The 21080-nt window shown below is 34.7% G+C and overlaps 1 protein-coding gene across 10 annotated transcripts in view; it reads left to right on the top strand.

Annotated features, from left to right (window-relative positions):
• The window catches only part of ZBTB20 (zinc finger and BTB domain containing 20), a 726721-nt gene that overhangs the window by 26354 nt on the left and 679287 nt on the right, over positions 1–21080 (top strand). For 2 of the 10 annotated variants that reach the window (XM_081138872.1, XM_081138861.1), the window contains exon 1: positions 9971–10123. The exons of the other annotated variants lie outside the window; for them this stretch is intronic. The gene's annotated coding sequence lies outside the window, so the exon portion shown is untranslated. Of the gene's footprint in view, positions 1–9970; positions 10124–21080 lie in introns of those variants that run through there. 10 annotated transcript variants of the gene reach the window in all.

Raw genomic sequence — 21080 nt, forward strand, 5'->3', positions numbered from 1 at the left:
TTTTTTTTTGTTTTTTTTTTTAGTGAGAGCAAAAATGTTTTAAAATTGTTGATAAATACAGCAAAATTAAAATTTATTTTGAGTATTGTTTAATCCTTATTTATCTCATCCTTTAACATGCCTATTACTTAATATATTCTGTTTGTAATATAGTGGTATATGTCTGTAACTTATATATGTTTATATTAATCAGTGTCCAGTCAGTAAAACAGATATGATTCAAAACAGAGTGACTTTAATCCAGGGAATTTGTTACCAAAGTGTTGGAAAGTCTGGTGGGAGGAAAAAAAGGTGGTGCTGTTATTTAGCAATGAGTACCTGTAGAAAGCAAGGGTAAGTTTTGTTACCCAGAGCTTACAACAGCACTGCTGTGCAGACAGCTGGAGCTCTGCTGCTGCTATAGCTGCTGGAGTCACCACTACCACCGCATTTCAGTACCTGCACATCTACTGATACCAAGAGCCCAGGAGTCCACTGTTCCACTGAAGCTGTGGGGCTTATCAGCTTGCTAAAGCTTCCAGTCTCCTGTGGTGGCTGCTGCTGTTCTATAACTGTAGTACCATTGCTGCAGTAGCAGTCCTGAGGGCCAGATCCCAACAGTTCTGTGCTGCAGAGGCTGCTGAAGCACCATTGCTGAGATTTCTAGTGTCAAAAGCCTTAAGGGGGGGAAAATTCTCTCTCTGATCTTCTGCCAGTGCTTCCCATTTTGGAAAAGCAATCTGGGAAATGTAGTTTTCAGGTTCCACCACAGAAGAGAGCATGGAAGGAGTGGGAATGAAGTTGAGAATCAACAGACAAATGATCTACATAGAGTTCAAAATATTTTTACTAATGGAGTATATAATTTTTGAAAATTGAAGAATCCATTGCTCTAGAGTATAGGGAAGTAGCTCAATAGTAAAACTATTTTACTTCAAAGTTTATTAAACTTGTTTTAGAAGTCAGATTCTGGTTGTTATTCAAGAAGTACACATTGGTAATATATCGTTTATTTGCAGTCACTATCTGTTTTGATTAGTTGTAGTAACATTTCTTATGGGTCTATGCACATGCCTTATCAGCTATAAATATTTTGCCCTTACCCACCACTGCCTAAAAACTGCTCTGATTTATTATTTATTTCTATATTAATTTAACTTTTAAAATAATAGTGAAAATGTAGCACCTGGAAAACTTCAGAATTTGCTTTATAGCATCTGATATTTTATTTTATAATATAAACTATTTTATACTATTTTATTGTAAACGTATTTTAAACATCTGATTAAACTGCTAAAGCACAAATTAATTATTGAATGGCATATTGAACTAAATGCATTTATTGGTGGAGGGAGTTTAGGTGGAGAAGTTTAATTATTTTAGACAAAACCACATGAATTTTATTAAATTGTTCACTTAGAGTCATTTTCAGTTTATTTCCATTGCAGACTTAGATATGACAACGTTAAGTGTGTAGTATTAGAATCTAAGACCATTAAATTTATAAAATGAACTTCACAATGATGATTTATTCTTTCATAGCCTTTTTCATAATTAATACAGATTTAATTATGGGCAGTGTTCTTCTCTTATTGATTATTAATAAAACTATTTCCTCAACTGGTGAGATACTTGTTTTATGTTTATATTTTACATAGGCTTAAATGATGTCGGGAGTATATTTTTGTATTCTGGAAGTACCAGTTATTACATTTTCAGTTTTGAAATGTCATCAGCTTGAAGTAGAGTAGGACATCCTGAAGTTGAATTTGTTTACTTGGTAATTTGTAATTTTGAAATACCCAATGTAGTTGTTAATATAAAATTTAATTTAATGTAATTCATTAACAATTTTCTATATCACAAGAATCTTGTAAAATATATCTAATATATTATACATTATGAATGTATATACTCTCAATGAAGTTTTTCTGTATTTGTTAAGATAGAAATTTTTATATAGATTCCTTTTAAAAAATTGATATGACCATGTATATTTAAAAGGTTATGGTTGCGACCCTATAACTTATTGAGGTTAAATGAGCTTTCTTAAACAGAATTAAAATACGGTTTCTATCCAGTTTGAATCATCCCGATGGCCTGTTGCCTCAGAGGAGTTAGCAAGCTGCTATCATGCTGACTCTATTATTAATAACTGGCTTCAAAATTACTGGACAGATTGTTATTAATGTTTCCAACCCTTTAATCAAACTGGTTCATGGTATGTTTCTTTTGTCACTTTTGAAAGTTGTTTATTTATTTATACACTGCCTTTCTTCATTATCCTTTCTTTAAATTTTACACTGAGACACAATATACTTTTAAAATATAGATATAAAAAAATAAGTATTGAAATTATCTGGGGAATGCTTTCAAACCTATTCGCCATCATTAGTCTTCTTCCAAAATTTCTTCCAATTGTTACCAGTTATTCTAGAAAAATTTTGGAGTAATTTTGTCAAGTCCCTCCCTCCATTCCTCACAATTTCATTTGAATTGAATTTAAGCCTGACCTCTACCACTTCTTAGTTATGTGACTTTGGACCTTAGTTTCCTTATTTATAAATGAAAACATTGCCTTTCTTATAATGCTGTTGGGAGGATTAAAGGAGGTAGTGTGTGTCGCACTAAGCACAGTTCAGTGTATGTAGACCCTAAGCACAGTTTCTGACACATATAGTAGTGATAACTTTGCTTACTAATAGTAAAAGCTTTCGTAGATTAAAAGAATGTGAAGACTGGGTTTTTCAATGTAGAGTCACCAGGCAGGACAATGGTGATTTCACCAATCTGCTGGACAAACAACAACTACAATTAAGATGCCTCTTTTATATCATCTATGTGACTTTTAATTTTCCTATGTTATACTCTCTGTAGTTTCTGTTTATTGTTGCTACCATATTTAAAATAATCTACATATGAATAAATTATTATGTAAGTATTGAAACTTTAAAGACAGTTGCTAGCAAACACTGACCTAGATTGTTTAGGAGAGAGGATTGGGCAGGGAGCTGAAAGAGTTCATGTAATAGATACATCTAACACATTTGTTTTATTACAAATGCCACTTTTATGTTTTTTAATCCTTTAATTCAAAATTTATTGATTGTGTCATAAAGTACTTTCACCCCCAAAATTTCTGATTATCATTTAAGATCAGTTTATAGGGGTAGTAACAACAACAATAACCATAATAATCATGTAATTCAGACATTAATCTCTATGCCTCTTCTTTACTTGGCCATATTTCTCCCATATCTTTGTGGGAAAGGTGATTGACTCATAATCATATCTGAGTGATTCTATGTGAAATACGCTTTGACTTTTTACTCTTGACTATTCGCCACTTACTGGCCACTATTCATAGTGCCACCGGTTACTCCTTGGAACTCCTGTAGTACTTTCTCATTGCGGAGCTTCTCTGTTCGCAAAGGTGTGAAAGTATGGCAGCACCTTCATTTTCTACCCTTCTCTTCCTCATTACACTACTGAGCAAGGCTGTAGAATATATCAAGCTATTATAAGGTTTGGAGAGTAGAATATTTGCATTGCAAAATGCAAACTTCTTAGAGTTTAATATTAGGCATCACTCTTTGAAAAAACTCTTTTGGCCACCTTGACATTGGGAATTTCTCACTGCCCACCTTTCTTTCCTGTCATTCTCCTCTCGTTTCCTTCATCTCTATGCGCCCCTACTTTGAAATTGTTATTTCTTATGCAACTTACTTTAACCCCACAAGAGGAATTATTCCAGCCCCACTCCCTGACCGCAACCAGCTTACCAACGGGTTCTCAAAGGAGATGCTTCCTTTCCTATGAGGAACACTGAGGTCAACTTCAGACATACACTTGAACACTTAACATTGGATATATGAAAGAAATAATAGATAAATGAAATGTAAAGGCAAGCTGAATTTTCTTCTCAGAGATAATGTGAATTAAAATTCTGCTAGTGATAGGGCCGTACTATTTTTATTCATCATTTTATTGTGGCATTTTAAAAAAAAAAGCAAAGTTGAGTATTACTTTTATCCCTATATAACCATTTTTTGTTTTTCACGAGATATTAGAGTAAGACTGTTATATGCTGTTTAATACATTTTAAAAATGCTATTTACAGGTTGTTTATATCATTCTTAGAATTCAAATTTATTAAAGTTTTAATTAACCAAGATTTATAAATACCATGTATTGTTGCTTTGTTCATTTGTTCTTTCATCCATTCATTCAAGAAAACTTTATGGAGCTTCAACTGTATTTCAGGTGTTTTGCAAGGTGTTAGGCTGACAAAGCTTAATGAGTAGAGCCTCTTCCTCAGTCCAGTGGAGAAATGAAAAATGACTTCAGCACTGCAAAAGGCATAGTAAATGTGCTCCTAGTGATGTAGTTTATATGAAATGCTTTGTTTTTGTTTTAAACTTAAACATTTGTTGACTAGAATTGAAATTAGACGTGCATCTCTTCCTACATAAGGATCATATTACTGGCCTTCTATACTTAGTAAACTGTGATTTATCTACACTCCTAGTTTTTTGGGGGGACTGATGGGATACACTTTTAAAACATATGACCAAGATTAGGGGTTATTATCTAATTAGGCCACAGAAAATTGACTTTATGATGGTGGCCTCAGTGACAAAGCCAGTACTTCATTTTGTTCCACTAATCCCAGACTTTTCCACCCATTTACTAGAGCTAAAAACTTTTGTTCTGTCCATCGTTGCAACATACTCTTATTTTTACTCTTCATTTTTAATCTGGGCAGTAAAAATATCTTTTGGGAATATTCTTGTGAACAGTCTTAAACTATCCTAGCATTTTCTCCTGTTTAGCCTCAGGTAATATAAAACCATTAATGATACCTGAGAAAGGAATTGGCAAAAGTATACTTGGGATAGTGGCAAATACTTTTGAAAGTTAGTTGACTTTCTTTCCTTTTCAAAATTCAAAAAATGTCTTACCCATTAAGTACTTTTGGAAGTATTCATTTGCCAAGATAACAGTCTCTGGTCAAAGTGCAGATGGATAAATGATAACTCTAAAATTAATGAAATTTTATGCTCCAGGGTAATAGCTATCACTGGTTTCTACAATCATTTAAGAAGAACATGTACTGTGTACTTATAGAAGACACTTTACTAGGGACAGTGGATAAAATTTACTCAAAGGGTCTATAAACTATTAGAGAATAAACTATCTCCAAACAAACTTCAATACCTCCCCTGCTCCAGGAATAGATGCATGTGTGCACATGCACCCCCACATACCTCTTTCATAAGCCACATTTTAAATTTAGATATTTCTATTTTTTTGAATTTTATTTTTGGCTTTTTGAGGGAGGGGCACAAAATTTAAAGGCACTGCATTACATGGGGTATTACATTATGTAGTGGCAAGATTATTTGCTTGCACTAAAATTATTTACATTCCTGTCCCCCATCAGCCTGTGAAGTTTGCAAAAGCAGAAACTACATCATACATTTTATCTTTTCACCCCAAAGTATAGTGTATGGCACATAGTGGGCATGCAATGCATAGTTAATGCACAACGATCAAAGCAAGGGTAAATTCTTTCTTGCTGAATGAATCTTATCAAAATCTTCAAAATCTCTTAATAATTCAAAGTTAAAACCAGCTGTATAAAATCACATGATGGTATTATTCACCATCTCTTACAAATCATTTATAATTGAGTCCTTGATTATTCTATGCCTGTTTCAGGCTGTGAGAAACAGGACACTTTAAATTGTATTTTATTTAATATTTATTTAGTTCTTTAAATAATTATTTGTATTAGTATTAGCTCTTGTACTTGAATGAAGGAACTTTAAATAACTATATAGAGGTTTTTCCCCCCCTTAACTCAGTATTCAGAAGAGCAGTCTATGGGAACTATATATAATGCAAGTAGGCTTTATAAATTGATTACTTTATTGATTATAGGTTATTTTCCAGTTCAAGCAAATGGAAGCACATATTTGTAGATATTTGGTAATAAAGATAAGTGATTGAATGTATAATGTAAACTTTTAAATATTATTGCTAGACTCAAACCAATGTATTGAGAGCTCTGGATATAAATTTATAAGGACATATTTGCACTATGCTGTATTAGTAATCAAGGGATGGTGAGGAATCATCAGGATATGTTGAATTTGACTAATATCCACAGAATCTTATGGCTGGATGGGGCCTTAGTTATTATTAGATGTTGGGAGACAGTATGACATGAGCTCTAAACCAGGCAGGTGGTTTCAAATCCTATTACTCCTATACTATGTGATCTTAGACAACTCATTTAACCTCTCTTGTTTCATCACTTGGAAAATGCAACTAAAAATAATCTACCTTATAGGGTTATTATTAGGATTTAATGAGTTAATAAATGGAAAGTACTTAGAAGAGTACCTGGCACATGGTAAGCACCTAAACACTAGCTATCATCATCATAATTATTATGTTATCCAGTTAAATTCCTTCCTTTAAAATTTAACTTTATTGTTTTTTTTTTATATAAAGAAAAGGAGACATCTGTAATACTTTCAGCAATAAAGATAACTAAAAAACACACCAAACAGTTCAAAGTGAGTCAGTTTCTAAAATCAAGCTTCATTTTGCCTGAAAAAAAGAAATGGAAGCTGAGGATGATTACATCCCTTGCTCAGGGTATGCAGACTAGTTGGGGTGATGCTGAGAACAAAACCAGGTTTTTTTTGTTTGTTTTTTAAAAAAACATATCTTTATTGATTTCAGAGGGAGGAAGGGAGAGGGAGAAAGAGAGAGAGAAACATCAATGATGAGAGAGTCCTCACCTACCAGCTGCCTCCTGCACACCCCCAACTGGGGATCGAGCCTGCAACCCAGGCATGTGCCTTGCCCTGGAATCCAACCACCGTCTCCTGGATCCTAGGTCGATGCTCAATCGCTGAGCCACGCCCAGTCAGGCAACAAAACCAGTTTTTAACTTTCACTTTAGGATCAATTTTTCTACAGCATGAAATTGCCTCATGGCATATCAACATACTAGACAATTTAATAACTTTATAGCATCCAGAGTCTGATAGTCAACTAAGATGATGATATCACGTGGTGCTATGATTAATTCAATACATGGGTCTCAGTCCCAGCAGGGAGAGTGTATCTTGAACTCCAGAAAGTACTAAGAATGTGCCACTTATTGTGCTTGGAATCTAGTAAAGTGTGCAGATATGGAGAAAGTGTTGAGATGTTGTGCATTTTTCAACTAGCTAGTTGTTCTTTAGAAAAGGTGAATAGTCTTATGGTCCTTTACATTCCTTTTGGCTCCTGCTGGTAGAAATCAAATACTTCTTATTTTCCTTGGGTTAAAACAAAACAAAAATACCTAGAACCTCATTTTAAAAAGTCATGGCATACTAATCTAATTTGAATCAGCCTATCAAACTGTGAGGCTCATGTGCCTTTTTAAGTGACATTTTTCTTCATACATTTCAATAAAGCTTCAGAAAAATAATAGGGCAGTAGTAGAAAACCAGAACTAGGCTGAGCAGTAAGGAGCGAGATGCATGCTGGTACCTTAGGCACACTGAGTGTATTTTAGAAAGTTGTTTTTTTTAAGATGTGACCCAAGGTAGGGGTCAGTTACATCCCCTTTCATGTGTTTCTGTCCCCACTTTATTAAGTACCCACCCTGGAGAGGGGTAAAACACAACTGGAGCACCAGAGAATTCGAATTGGTGGCTTACAATGAGAGGGGGGGCCTGACTCTTTGTTTCTTCTTTTTTTTCTTCTTTTTTTAAAAGGTATGCCTTTATTGATTTTAGAGAGAGGAAGGAAGAGGGAGGGAGAGAGAGAGAAACACCTATGAGAAAGAGAAACATATATGGGCTGCCTCCTGCACACCCCCTGTTGGGGATTGAGCCTGCAACCCAGGCGTGTGCCCTGACTGGGAATCAAACAGCGACCTCTCTGTGCATAGGATGGTCTGTGGGACTCCGCTCAACTAATTGAGCCACTCTGGCTAGGGCTGGACTCTTGGTTTCTTGACAGAATTTTCCCAGGACAATTTGCATAATGTGTGGCTGGACATTGCCTTCTAATTTCTGTGCTATACATTACCCTTTAAATAGCTAAAACAGTATTGATCTCTGTTCTGAACATGACCCAAGATTTTACTGACATTCTAAAAACTTTTTGTGAATTAGGTAAAGATATAATTGATCTATAAGTTATATATTGAAGTAATTAAGTTATTTACATTATTAACTGAAAACTTACTTTTAAACGAAGGAATTGATGCTCATATAGTAAAGTACTTTTGTTTATGCAAAGGAACACATTCTAATTTTCTTTTTTTAAAAAAATACATTTTTATTGATTTCAAAGAGATAAAGGAAGAGAGAGAGAGAAACATCAATGATGAGAGCTGCCTCCCGCATGCCCCCACTAAGTACCGAGCCCGCAACCCGGGCATGTGCCCTGGCTGGGACTTGAATTGGGATCCCTAGGATCATAGGTCTATGCTCGACCACTAAGACATGCTGGCTGGGCCACGTTCCAATTTTTGAAGCATGATGAAACACTAAGGCGTATAAAAGGATGGCTTTATAATTAATATTCTTAATATACAATTAATTATTGATGCCCAAATGCAGGGTTTGAGTAGGTTAGGTCCACTCATATTTTTTATTTAAGTTTTTAAAAGAATATTTAACTTCTATTTTAATGTTTCTAAGTCCCGTCTAAATGGCTTACAGCCAAACTGCATCGAAATATTTTAAGGAAGGTGCTGTCTAGGTAAACAAGCAGAGTCTAGTCTTAAAAAATTGGGGGACAAGGGAAAGCCCTAAAACTAGTGCTGTTTTCTTATGTTTGTAATTCTATAGCTGCAAATATATCACTTACAGGAGAAAAGGCACCTGGGAGTGGAGAAAAGGGGTGGGGAGCGCATCATGGGGTGAGGAGTGTAATATCATTATTTTGATTCTAGCATGTGAATGAAATTGGTTAGAGGTATCGCTCAAAGAAAAGCATTTTTTTCCCCTTTAAGGATGGTTTATTTATAAGCATTTTGATTATTTTTATTTTTACTTCCTGATAAAAGAACAAGGGGTTTCTATTATGGTTTCAGACCCATAATCTATGAAATCTTGTCCTGCTTGTGATGGAAGCTTCCTATGGAATTTATTTCTGTTGTTGTAACACTAGGTACTATATGCATTGCACCTGTTCACACAGAGTACATTGCATTGTGATGTTTGTACAGATAGGTGCTCCAAATAAGAATCCAATCTGCCTTCTAAAGTACTTTTCTATTAGGTATTTAATTAAACTTAATTCTGTTTTGGTCCGCAATTTTGCATATGGTCTTGACTTATTTACTGAGCATTGATTTCTTCTTTGCAGTTATCAGTTTTGTCTGAGATCAGTTTTCCTATTGTATGGAATCTGTTTCTTTCAGAGCCTCCTTTAAGACTGCTCTGACTTTAAAATCATTACTAGGCTTTTGTCAGAGCAGATTTGTTGACAGTCTCCTCACATTAAAAGAATAAATTTAAAAGATTGCACAAATAGGCTGTGCATTTCACTATTTCCTGCTAATATGCAAAAAATATATTTATGATAATTACATGTACTGTGTGCCAGAATTGAAACAATACATTCCTCATAATGGAGCATAAATAAAGAAGGTGGAGCCAGCTGCTCTTAAACTGTTTATTTGCAAGCAGTAATGATATAGAGAATATACCTTTTTTCACTCTGTTAGTCTGGCATTACTGAACCTGTTGCTGCATTAGACGAGTTGCATTTTGCTGGATAGGGGAAGGAAGGCTGACTGCTGTCTGGTAGGAGGGCTTTGTCTGTGCCTTTCTCTCTCTGTTTCTTTCTGTTTTTCTTTCTCTCTCTCCTCTTCTCTCTCTCTCTCTCACTCGCTTGCTCTGTCTCTGTCTCTCTCTCCCTCTCTGGCCCCCCCTCTCCCTCCCTCTCTTGCTCTCTTTCTCTTCCCGTCTCTGTGGTTTGTAAGGTAGGTTGCAGTGTGTGTATATACACAACATCAAGAGCAGGAAAATGGACTCATTAGGGAGGCAGGCAGTCATTACCACTCACACTGTACTTCCAGGGAGACACCGATTATGAGAAGAGAAACTCAGCGCTGGGGAAGAAGGTAGGGCAGACAACTTTCATAAAAAAAATCCTGCTTCCTCAATTCCCCCCTCTACCTATCATCTCCTTTAGCCCCCAATGCTTTTATTCTTTCTCCCTTGGATTTTAATTTTCAGATTTAAGTTTCACAGAGCTGTTGCTAGCTTAAAATTTGGAACATCTATAGGAGGCCTGCCCTTTGCTAATTTTCTTCCTACTTATTTAAGGGTGTGCCCTTGTGATTCAGTTTAATTACTTTAAAAATAATTACAAACAAACCTATTTTTCTCACTAAAGTACCAAATAAATCAGTATCTTTCACTCATTTAAAACAGACCTCTCCGTATGTTTGTTAGTCTCTTTGCTTTTCTTGTCTGTTTATGCAATTCCATCTGTCTGTCTATATATCATGTTGTCCTTATTTATTGCTAACTGGGTTTTGTTAGTTATGTGCCAATGAGTTTTCACTGCAGTGCCAGTGTGGGTATTACTAAAGTGAGACTCTTGTTCTTTGTTTTACATTGAAGTTTAAAGTCCATATTTACAGTTTAAATCCTTGAAGCAGGTTGAATACTTTTTTGCCAGCATATTTATTTGATGGCATTGGCCATAAGATGAGGGGTAGTCACCGAGGGTGGGTGAGAATCTAGTTATTATTTTATCATCACATACTGTTCTATATTACATCTGGGGGATATATTTAGAAAGGAATAAGGTACTCTGTTTTGTAACTTTTATTTTGCAGATGGACTTTTATAGGGATATCTCTGTGGTTAGTAAGAATGCAAACTTTTTCAACAAGCAGTTTTTATCCTAGGACAGTTTCCTTTTAGTATGTTACTGTTTATTTATGCTTGGGGAGGGAGGAGTAGGGGGCTGGCCATCTTTTTACAAAGTAGAAGCTATGAAGTGTATCAGGCCATCTTGTGCAACAACTGTAAGTATTCTTTTAACATTTTGGGGACTGTAAATAATGTATTTATTATTTCAAACATAGTTTTGAGGTGCTTTTTTCCCTTTTATATTTTTTCTTTTTTATGGTGGGAAAAGTTGCGTTTCACACTAGCTGACATTGTTGAGGAGTTTTCCCAGAACAGAGTTCTTCGAAATTCAAAAGAGTAGTTAAATAGGTCCATTTGAAATGGACTTCTCAATTGAGTTTTATTCTGATTTGTTCAAAAGTAAACTGCTATTCATTTGATAAAAATTAGGTCAGATAGTAAGATACAGAAATGTTTTCAGCATATACATGAGCAACGGTAGAAAATGGATGCTGATCTATAGAGATCTTTGATAATAACAAATCACCTTTTTCATAATAAATTATTTATTTAATAGAAATGGCAGACTTTTTCTTTTCTTTTTAAAAAATTCCATTAGGCCTCTCTGACAACACAAAGAAGTCCATAAAGCAATATTCTTAACCCACCTGGGACACAGAGCAGATTCGCAAACACATTCTCAAGGTTCCAACCTAGTAAAATGTTTATTAAAAATCCATTATTCCAAGTGGGTGGCAAACTTTTGCTGTTAAAAGTCTTTTTTCCTTTCTTTTTAAAAAATTTATTCAGAGACTTTTAATTTGCTTATGTTGCCTAAATTGTCTTCTAAGCTGGAAAGGCCAGCTTTGACCAAAAGTAGTACAAATACTATGTATACTCAGGTCCTGTCAGAGATATTTTTCTTAAAGGGGAACTTCTAGGGGAGTCAGTTGAAAGTGTATGTTAAGAGGGGGTACATAGTATATAGTGTTTCATATATGATTTTTTTTCATTTCAGATTCTTGAACCAAAAATTTGTTTTAAAAGTAACATGCCAAGAGCGTGCATGTGTCATGCACCTGTCATTTTCTACATTAACATGAGTACTATCTAAAATTCTATGCCTTTTTCAAAAGAAAATTTTTGTATTTCTCTTGATCAACAATTCTCTTTTTCTGTACACTTATATGGAGATATCTGTGTACTTATATGTGCATTTATGTAGATATTCTCATACATGTATGGATGAAGGAATCAGATTTTTTTTCAGATATGACATTTTAATTTCATGTTAAGCATATTTATTTTAACCTTCCCTTAAATGGAGATGCTTTTAAGGGAAGGTGAAAATTTCTTTTAACCTTCTAGAAAGAATATAAAAGAAAGTAAAAATTTAATGATTTTTATGGTTGGCTTGAGTTTTAGAATGTGTATATGTGTTCTTCTGAATTATAATTCTTAGCCTTCAGTAGATCTAAAATATTTTTAGCATGAAAAATAATCTCAGCATTTTCTGGGAAGTACTGTCATAATCTAAATACAGCAGGACATTGTAAAATGTGTATAAGTAAACTTAAAACCAATGTGCTCTGCTGTATAGGGGTTTGGAAAGCTGAAAGGCTTGAGTCATAGGAGGGCTATAGAGTGCCAGAAAAATTCATTAACTGGCCTTGCTGGTTATGGTGGGCTCTTCCTATCAGCACATGAGGTGTGCCTGTTGAGAACCCTGAAGTCTTGGTCAGGTCACAGAGTGTTTCATTTTAATGTTGGAGCAGACAGTTATCTAACACACCCACATGAGGAAGTGCTCTAAAGCAGTTATTTCATGCTCTGCCATGCCCTGTAGCTAAAACAATTTGGTATTGAATGACGTGTGTGTTTTTTAACTCCTATCTGATGAAAATCAGCATTGGCTCCAGAAGAAGGACCAAACAGTAGAATACAAGGCAGTATAATTCACATGTTTGTTTAAACTTTTTTTTTTTTTTAAAGTAAGGGGAGAATCACTATGATTTTTTTAAACTATAAAGATTAGTAATTTCTGGATTTTGCTCATTAAGATTTCAGAACTTGCGAATACTTTTCTTTTTCACATTTTTCTCCAGAAGCCATTCATCAAAAGGATAGCAGCTGCATACTTCCCCCTGAAATGTGAACAAATAAATGGCATCCCTGTTTATCTATTTTTGAATTTTAATGATTAGTTCTTGTGCTAATTAACAAATTCCTGTATTCATAAAATCTGGCACTTCATAAATATCCAATTGTGTGATTATCTACACATGTTCTGGCCTTCTATAAATATAAGGATTATCAGTGGACATGTTTATGGACTTGCCCAGCCTCAGTAGCGGCTGGTCATTGCTGCCACATAGGAAGCCAGGTTCAGACCCTGAGCAAATGTGTTGCTCCAGGGTCTGGCAAGGTATAGGGGAGCAGCATCTGGCTGATACTGCTAACTGGTGAGCGATCCTTTCTGGCAAAGGAAGGACTGATGTTGACATTCTTTGAATGCCGCTAGTTCCATTCTTCAGTCCCAAGGGTGGCCTGTTTAGGTCTAAAAGTTAATAAATGAATATTGGACCAGACTAGTTTTGGAGACCACTTTAGAAATATATTTTAACAAACTATATTTTTCAGTAGAAAATATACTTTACTCTACTGAACTTCTATAAAAGAAGTAAAATAGTATGCCTCCTAAGTTTCTTAATCAGTGAGGATCTAATAAGCACGAAAAGCCACATAGCACAGAAAAGAAAATCTAAATATTTTCATTTGTACGACTGTAACTATCGCAAGCAAATTATAGAAATCAACTATTACATAGGAACAGTACAGCCTGCATTGGGGATAATAAACAGTAGTAGTTGAGCAAGTGTACATGCAACAGTTATTAAATTAAAAAACAGCCCTTTTAAATGATTTTTCTCGTATAAGCCAGTGGTTATCTTATACAAGTACTTGGTATTATTTACAGTGCTACTAGAGTCAGCATTGGGCATTTGATTCTTTGCTCCAAACTTTCAAATCACATATAGGATTCCTGGGTATTTGGCAAAACTTTAAACTTGTAATTTTCTTGAAAACCCATGTTTCATGCATTTGCATTGCTTCAGTATTTTCAAGCATTTTGTAGAATCCTCAGGGACTATAGCCAATGTCAAATAACTAGCAAAATCCATTTAATTCTTTACCAAAAACCCAAGAGCCGTATCTATATCCTAGAAATTCTAGGGAATGCCAGGATTCATATGTTTTCCTGTAACATGGATACTATATATTTAATCATCAAAAAACACTGATGACATTATGTTTAATGTATTAAAATATGTATTTCTCGAGCTCTTTTACTTGTAGTTTCAACATAGGCAAACTTTTGAGGCTGTGGGAAGAAATAATGCCATCAATTATTACTATCATGTATGTGTAACCACTACAGCAGATGTTGGAAACAGCTTTCAAGGGCCTATAAGAAAAAGGGCTTTTCTGACACTCTAGCTGTTCAGCTGTAATAATGAATAAGTAGCATGCTATTTCTGCACTAAACTGTGGAAAAATTATGCTTGACTTTGGCTTCATAACCTCTCTTCTACTCCAGGATCAAGCCTTTTGGTGATTCTACAGTTCACTTGAAAGTAATCAGCTTGAGGACATGGAGCTTGCCTTTCTGGAATCTTTTGACACTCAACTGAAACTGCAGCCCAGGGTGCTTTGTAGTTCAGTTAACCAATGTAAATCTTATATAACTGCTTTAACTTAGGGAAAGTCAGCTGCTGACTTCCCAGTGAGAATACTGAGATAAGGAGCCAGGGTTGAGTTTAATTGACCCATCTAGTTACTGGATGGGAACTGAAGATATTATTAATTTCTTAATATTCAGTCTTACCTTTGAAATGTTGTTGGAGAGCGTGGCGATTAGAGCATAATGTGTTTACCTTCTTGACATTAGAAGTCATTTTGGCACTGAATACTTCTATGTCTCAAGGTAGAAATTTAACATACATATTACATAGTATGCATTTACAATGTTAAGAATTTATTTGAAAATTTTCCATTAAATAACTAACGTAAGGATTTGCATTTAATAAATATAACACTGCATAATGGAGTTTGGGGCTTTTGAAAATTAAAAAGATATCCAATAAATTGAAACTAAAAATGGGAGTAATTACAACTCATGTGTAGTAGCGTTATTTAGTTCTTCGGAAATTCTTAATCTAAACTTTTTTATAACCGTGTTTCAATTTAAATTATTTAAATTTTATATATTTCTAATCTTTAGAAGGCTTTAATTTGTTTTTACTGAATGAGCCTGGATATTTGCTATTTTTACCTTTTCTTTCAGAAATGTTCTGTGAATTACTGTTGTAATCAAATTGTGATTTGTTGTTGGCAAATTCCTTTTATAGTATGAAATTCTTTCCAGTAAATGAAATGCAGCTGGAAGAAAATAAGGTAATGTCAGTTTGCTCAGGTACCAAATTAAAACTTAGTGAAAAAAAACTATTACTAGCAGAAAACTCAGTGTTTTAGGCTATATATATTTTTTATAGATGTATGCATGTATATGAAAACTGTATGTCTATTATTGTAAACAAACAAAGCCCCTTATTTAGACACCAAGACATTTAAACAGTGAGAATATGGTCCTCTCTGTTACTGTTTAAATACGAACTAGGCAAATATAATCACATGGGTGCACGGGTGGCTTTATGCTGTTGGGTTTCTTTTTGTTCTTGGGTTTCTTTCTTTTTCTTTATTATATATATTTTTTAAACTCTGGACACACTAAAATTCTTTTCAGCCCAATAAATGCACTTTGGTTCTGCACATATTTACTGATGTCTCCATCTTCTTGGTTATTTGCACCCATCACCCAGGCTTTGGGTTGGGCAAAAAGAACTGGAATTGTTTTTACTTTTTATAGTTCTTCACATCAAAAATGATCCTTTTTCTCCTCACCTCATCTCTGGAGGGGAGAAGAACAGAGACAACCAAGAACCAAATGGAGATGAGAATATAAGTAGCGCTGAAGGTGGAGGGGGTGGGTGCTTTTGAAGCTTCTAAATTTATCAGTGTAGTGAAAAAAAAGACTTTCTCCCAACCCTCCATAAAAGCCATCTGACCTAACTGACACTATCTTCTCCCTATGCCTGCCCAAAGCAGTTCAGCCTAAATTCCTTCTCCACTCCAAGACAGATTCCAGTGGTACCACCAAAAGAAAATAGAAGAGAGAGTCATAACATCTCACATTTCTAATACATTCACTGCCAGGTGTTCTTCATACCTTTTGCCTTTTAAGCCCTGGGTTTGGAGTTGTGAGCAGATTTTCATAGTTGTAGACAGATTTTATTTGTTTTGATAAGACACCTTCCCAACAAGGCAGTCCCAAGGCATGTCGCAGAGCAGCATCATGAGTTTAATTAAACTGAAGTGATCGAATGAATAAATTTGTGTGTGTGTGTTTCCTCTCTTAAAGTAAAATACTTTTTATATAAAACAAAACAAAGAACAACTCTAAACTTCCTGTCAGTCTAAATGGATTCAGTTTTCTTTTTACAAAACGGCTTTCTGAAACCATTTTTGTATAGTGGTTTTGACCAGCACATTCTACATCATACTTTGCCCACTTGCTGGTTTGCTTTCTAAATGTTGATGAATGTGAATAATTTGTTAGTTTGTTTTTTTTTTAAAAAAAGAAGCATGTTTTTATAACAGGCTCAGAATATGACCATAAATATGAAGATATGCTAGGACTTACATACAATAGTTTCAATCCTGTCAACTCAGCATGAAAAATGTGCATAAAAGTTTTAGAAAATAATTATTTTCCTAGTATGTTGAGAGAAACCCTATGGTGTGGTAAGAAAAAAATTAAAAAAACAAAAAACACCGAAGCACTACTTTGGAGAGCAGGAGGCATTAATTAATGCTAAAAAGGATTTAAAGTGGTTAAATCTGGAGGCCTGGTTTTTAGTCCTGACTACAGTATGAGATTTTGAATAAATCATAATCTCTCTATCCTCAGTTTTCTTGCCTATAAAATGAAGGGAAAAGTTCCTTGTTAGATTTTCTTTTATTTTAAAGAATGTGTAATTTTATTTTAAGTAGGTATATAGGCAGTTAATTCTGCTTGCATTTTCTACCTGTAAATTATTTTCTTCCGGTGTGGAGAAACACATAGGTTGGTAATGATGGAAGGACAAAGGGAATTTAGGTGATCTGAGAAAGCAGTGCATACTTTAATTTTTTGGTGGTGGTTGTCCTCGGCTTAAATAGATAGCACAATATATTATTGGGTCTATTTAATGATTCTATGAGTGCAGTAACCCCCAAATTCTCATTTGTAAGACAAAGTAAAGTATTTGCCTACGTGTGGTTTGATAAGAGGGTTGCTTTTAACGGAGTGAAGCACAGTGTGGTTACTATGGCTCTTCCTCCCCACCGGCCACTAGATGGAGAGGCGGTTCATGTCCACGGCCTTGCACGCGGTAAACAGCTAGCTCACTTCTAACTTTCTACGCGCAAAGCTACCCTATATGCCTTTGGACATTTCTATGAACACACATGACATTTTGCAGAAACCAACAGAGAATAGGTCTCTGTACAGGCAGGATGCGATATTCGTGAAATGCAAAATGTTTTGCTCCTTCTTCGGCTACGATTAATGCTGACAGACCCAGGAGAAGGCCAGCGTTAAAACTCTGGTTTTAGTCGTCAAAATAGGGCCTTTAACCTCTTTCCAATTTGTCCATTTAGAAAGGACCCTGAAATGAATGTCAGCACCACAGTGCCACCTTGTGTCCCTGTTGCTGTGAGATTAACTGATGCCTGAGCCTGTGAAAAGGAAAGAACAGGACATTTGCAAAAATTTGGCAAGTTGTTTCAAGTTCTGATTTTGTAGTAGCTGCACAAAAATCTATGTTTGACAATTTTTACTACCCAAGGAGAAGTTAGGATGTGTGCACTCTACTCCTTCTCTCATGCCAAGTGTATGTTAAAAATAAAAATTCCAGGCACAAACAGGGGTGTGTTCAATTTAGATTTGGGGATGATGAAGGCAGGGATTGTTGCAAATATTCACTTACTTCTTACCACTTACAAAGCCTCAGCTCAATCGTTTCAGACAGTGAGGGGCTCCTTCCTGCATATTTTCAGAAAAACTTTAATATGCATACCTTGGTACTTTCACTTTTCACACTGTATTGCCATTGTTTGTAAGCAGATTGAAGATGGTGTCTGCGTCTTATTCATCCTTCTGCTTCCAGAACTTTCTATGGCATTTAGCCTGAGGCATTCAAATGTTTGAAGTTTGAATGAATGATTATATCAGGCTGGTTTATAATGTCTCATTTGCTTTATTTTTGAGTTTTAAATAATTTTAGAGCATTTTTTCTTTGGAAAAACACCTTCTGATGCCACCTCCTTTCCAAACATCCCTTTATAAATTTACTTTGTCTCACGTTAAAATGACTGTCTCTCTTTTTGATTATGAAAACAATGTATTGCCATTTCACAAGTGCAATTATTTTTGTTGACTTTGGGGTGAAGATACATTATTTCTAGTTCTAGCATTACAAGAAATATACTGTGTTATCTTGGGTGAGATATTTAACATTTCTAGGTCTGTTTCTCATGCATAAAATATAAAATGAGCAGGCTGGACTAGTAAATCTTAAAGTACTTTTGACTAAAGGTTTTATGTTGTGGGTTTTTTTTTGTAGGGATTGGGCACATTAGTATTATTCTAGTTGTATATTTGGTTTAACAGTTTTTAAAGTACCATGACAGCTTAAAATCAAATTGCCAGTCTTTGAAAGTACTATTTGTTATCCCATGGTTTAAAAGAGGAAACTGAGGCACAGGGACTTTTCTTACAGACTGCTGAACTGCAAATGAACAGGGTAAATAGTATTATACCTGATGGGTATTCCAATTCCTTGTTTTATTTTATTTATTTTTTTTGTTTGATTATGATTAATTGATCTCCATTTTCCTTCTTTCCTTTCACCATAAAATAAATAAATGACAAATTTAAACAGCAAGATGATCCCATGCTTTGGTGTAGGACTGTAGACTTACTTGCAATTTAGACTCTTCCATGCTATTTTGAATTTTTTAATAACACTTAAAAATGAGTGCTACGTTTTAAATTTCAGATTTCTATTTTGCATAGAATTTACATCTGTAGTTTTCAGTCCATATATTACCATAAACACCACCAAACTGTATGATTTTGGGCAAGTTGCTTAAGCTTTTTAAGCTCAGTTTTCTGATTAGCAGAAAAGTAATAATAAATGTTACTCTTCTTGTCTGCCTCACAAGGTTATTATGAGGATTAAATGAGTTAATGTATATGGAATTTCTTTAAAATAGTAAAGCCCTATACTAATTTAATAACATTTATTGTTATTACTGCTCTAATTAAAAAGGAATAGATAATAGAAACCTATGTCAAAGCAAAACACACAGACATTTAAAAAAACACTGAAACTCATGGCATTTCTTAGTTGGATGCTTCTAGTGGTGATAGGTTTTCTGGAGATGACTTGATATGTTTGCCCAGTTTTCTATGTTTTGGTTGAAAATCTGTAATAATAATAATAATGATAATGATTATGAGTCTAAAATTAGTGTTTTCTTTAGATACATTTTTTACCCTTCATTCATAAATTAATTTTGACAGTGATATTTATTAAAATAGAAGGTAATAAATTTAAAATAACAAAATATGAAGAAGTAAATTGTATATACCATTTTTATTTGTAGCTTTGGACTCTAGTCCAGTTCTTAAACTTCAGTGTATTAAGAATTGCCTAGCCCAGCTGGGTGTGGCTCAGCACTTGAGCATCAACCTAGAATCCAGGAGATCGAGGTTCGATTCCTGGTCACGGCACACGCCTGGGTTGCGGGCTTGATCCCCAGTCGGGGGCGTGCAGGAGGCAGCCAATCAATGACTCTCTCATCATTAATGTTTCTCTCTCTCTCCCCCTCTCCCTTCCTCTCTCTGAAATCAATAAAGATATATTTAAAGAAAAAAAGAAAAAGAATTGCCTAGGGTGTTTGTTACAATTCAAATTTCTGAGCTCCATCCCTAATAGGTCTGGAGTTTTGGAACTCAGGAGTCCTGAGTTCTAGTTGGTCCAAAACTGTTAGAAAGTGCTACTTTCCTTAGCTATTGTACATCATAATCACTTGGGGGCTTTTAAAATTTAGATTTCTAGGTTCTACTCCCAGATATTCTAAATCAAAATGTTTAGACTGGTATTCGGGCATCTATATTTTACAAAAACTACGTCATAAACTTTTAATACTGCTCTTGTTTTTAGGGTATATTGTTAAAATACATTTATTATTGCACCTGAATTCATCTCCATTGTTTATATTGTTTTTAAACTAAACATAAACTCACTTTACCTAGAAGGGAGCAAAGTTGAAACTGCTATGTAAGAAAAGTTTAGGCTTGAAAAACAGCAATTACCACTATAACCCCCAAATCAAGGAAAAGAAAAATTACTAAGCACCTTTTGATAAATTGCTTAATTTAATCTTTACAAAAACTCTATTTTATACCCTGATCCCCTGCCTGTGTTATAGGCCAAAAAGAAAAAAACTGAAGCTCATAGAGTCAATTGCAAAGTTCACATAGCTGTTAAGTGTCAAAGCCAGGATTCAGAGCCTGTACTCTTTCTACTACATCATATTATTTTTTCCCTGACTCACTAAAGCGTTACCAGGTTCCTATTATGTTGAATGATAGTGTATAGCTTTGAGGGTCTCAAAGTGCATCACTGACATGGTATAACAATTATTGCTTACACCATGTAAAATAAATTGAAAGAAGTTTCCATTGAGAAATAATTTCTAGCTGTAGGTAGAATTCAAGTTTTGTGAGCTGTCAGGGTTCTAAGTGGTAATAGTAATCATAATTATTGAACTGTTAAAGAACATTGTCTAATGGATCTTTTAACCCCCATGCCTTTGCTATGAGGTTTATAGATAAAGCCAGAAATGGGATAGTTAAATGACTTACCCAAGATTGCAGATTTAGTAAGTGGCACCAACCAGGTTTGAACTTTGGTTCAATCTAACTCTGACAGCAAAGTTAGTGCTCTTAACTGTATATGTAATTTCTGACTCTGCTTTACAGTTAACCTCCAGAGCCAGGCTGTTCCTCCAAAAGTACAAGCCACTAAAAGCTAATTAAACTTTGTGGGA

This window comes from Miniopterus schreibersii, assembly GCF_964146895.1.
Source record: "Miniopterus schreibersii genome assembly, chromosome: 5".
In the NCBI taxonomy this organism is placed as follows: domain Eukaryota; kingdom Metazoa; phylum Chordata; class Mammalia; order Chiroptera; family Miniopteridae; genus Miniopterus; species Miniopterus schreibersii.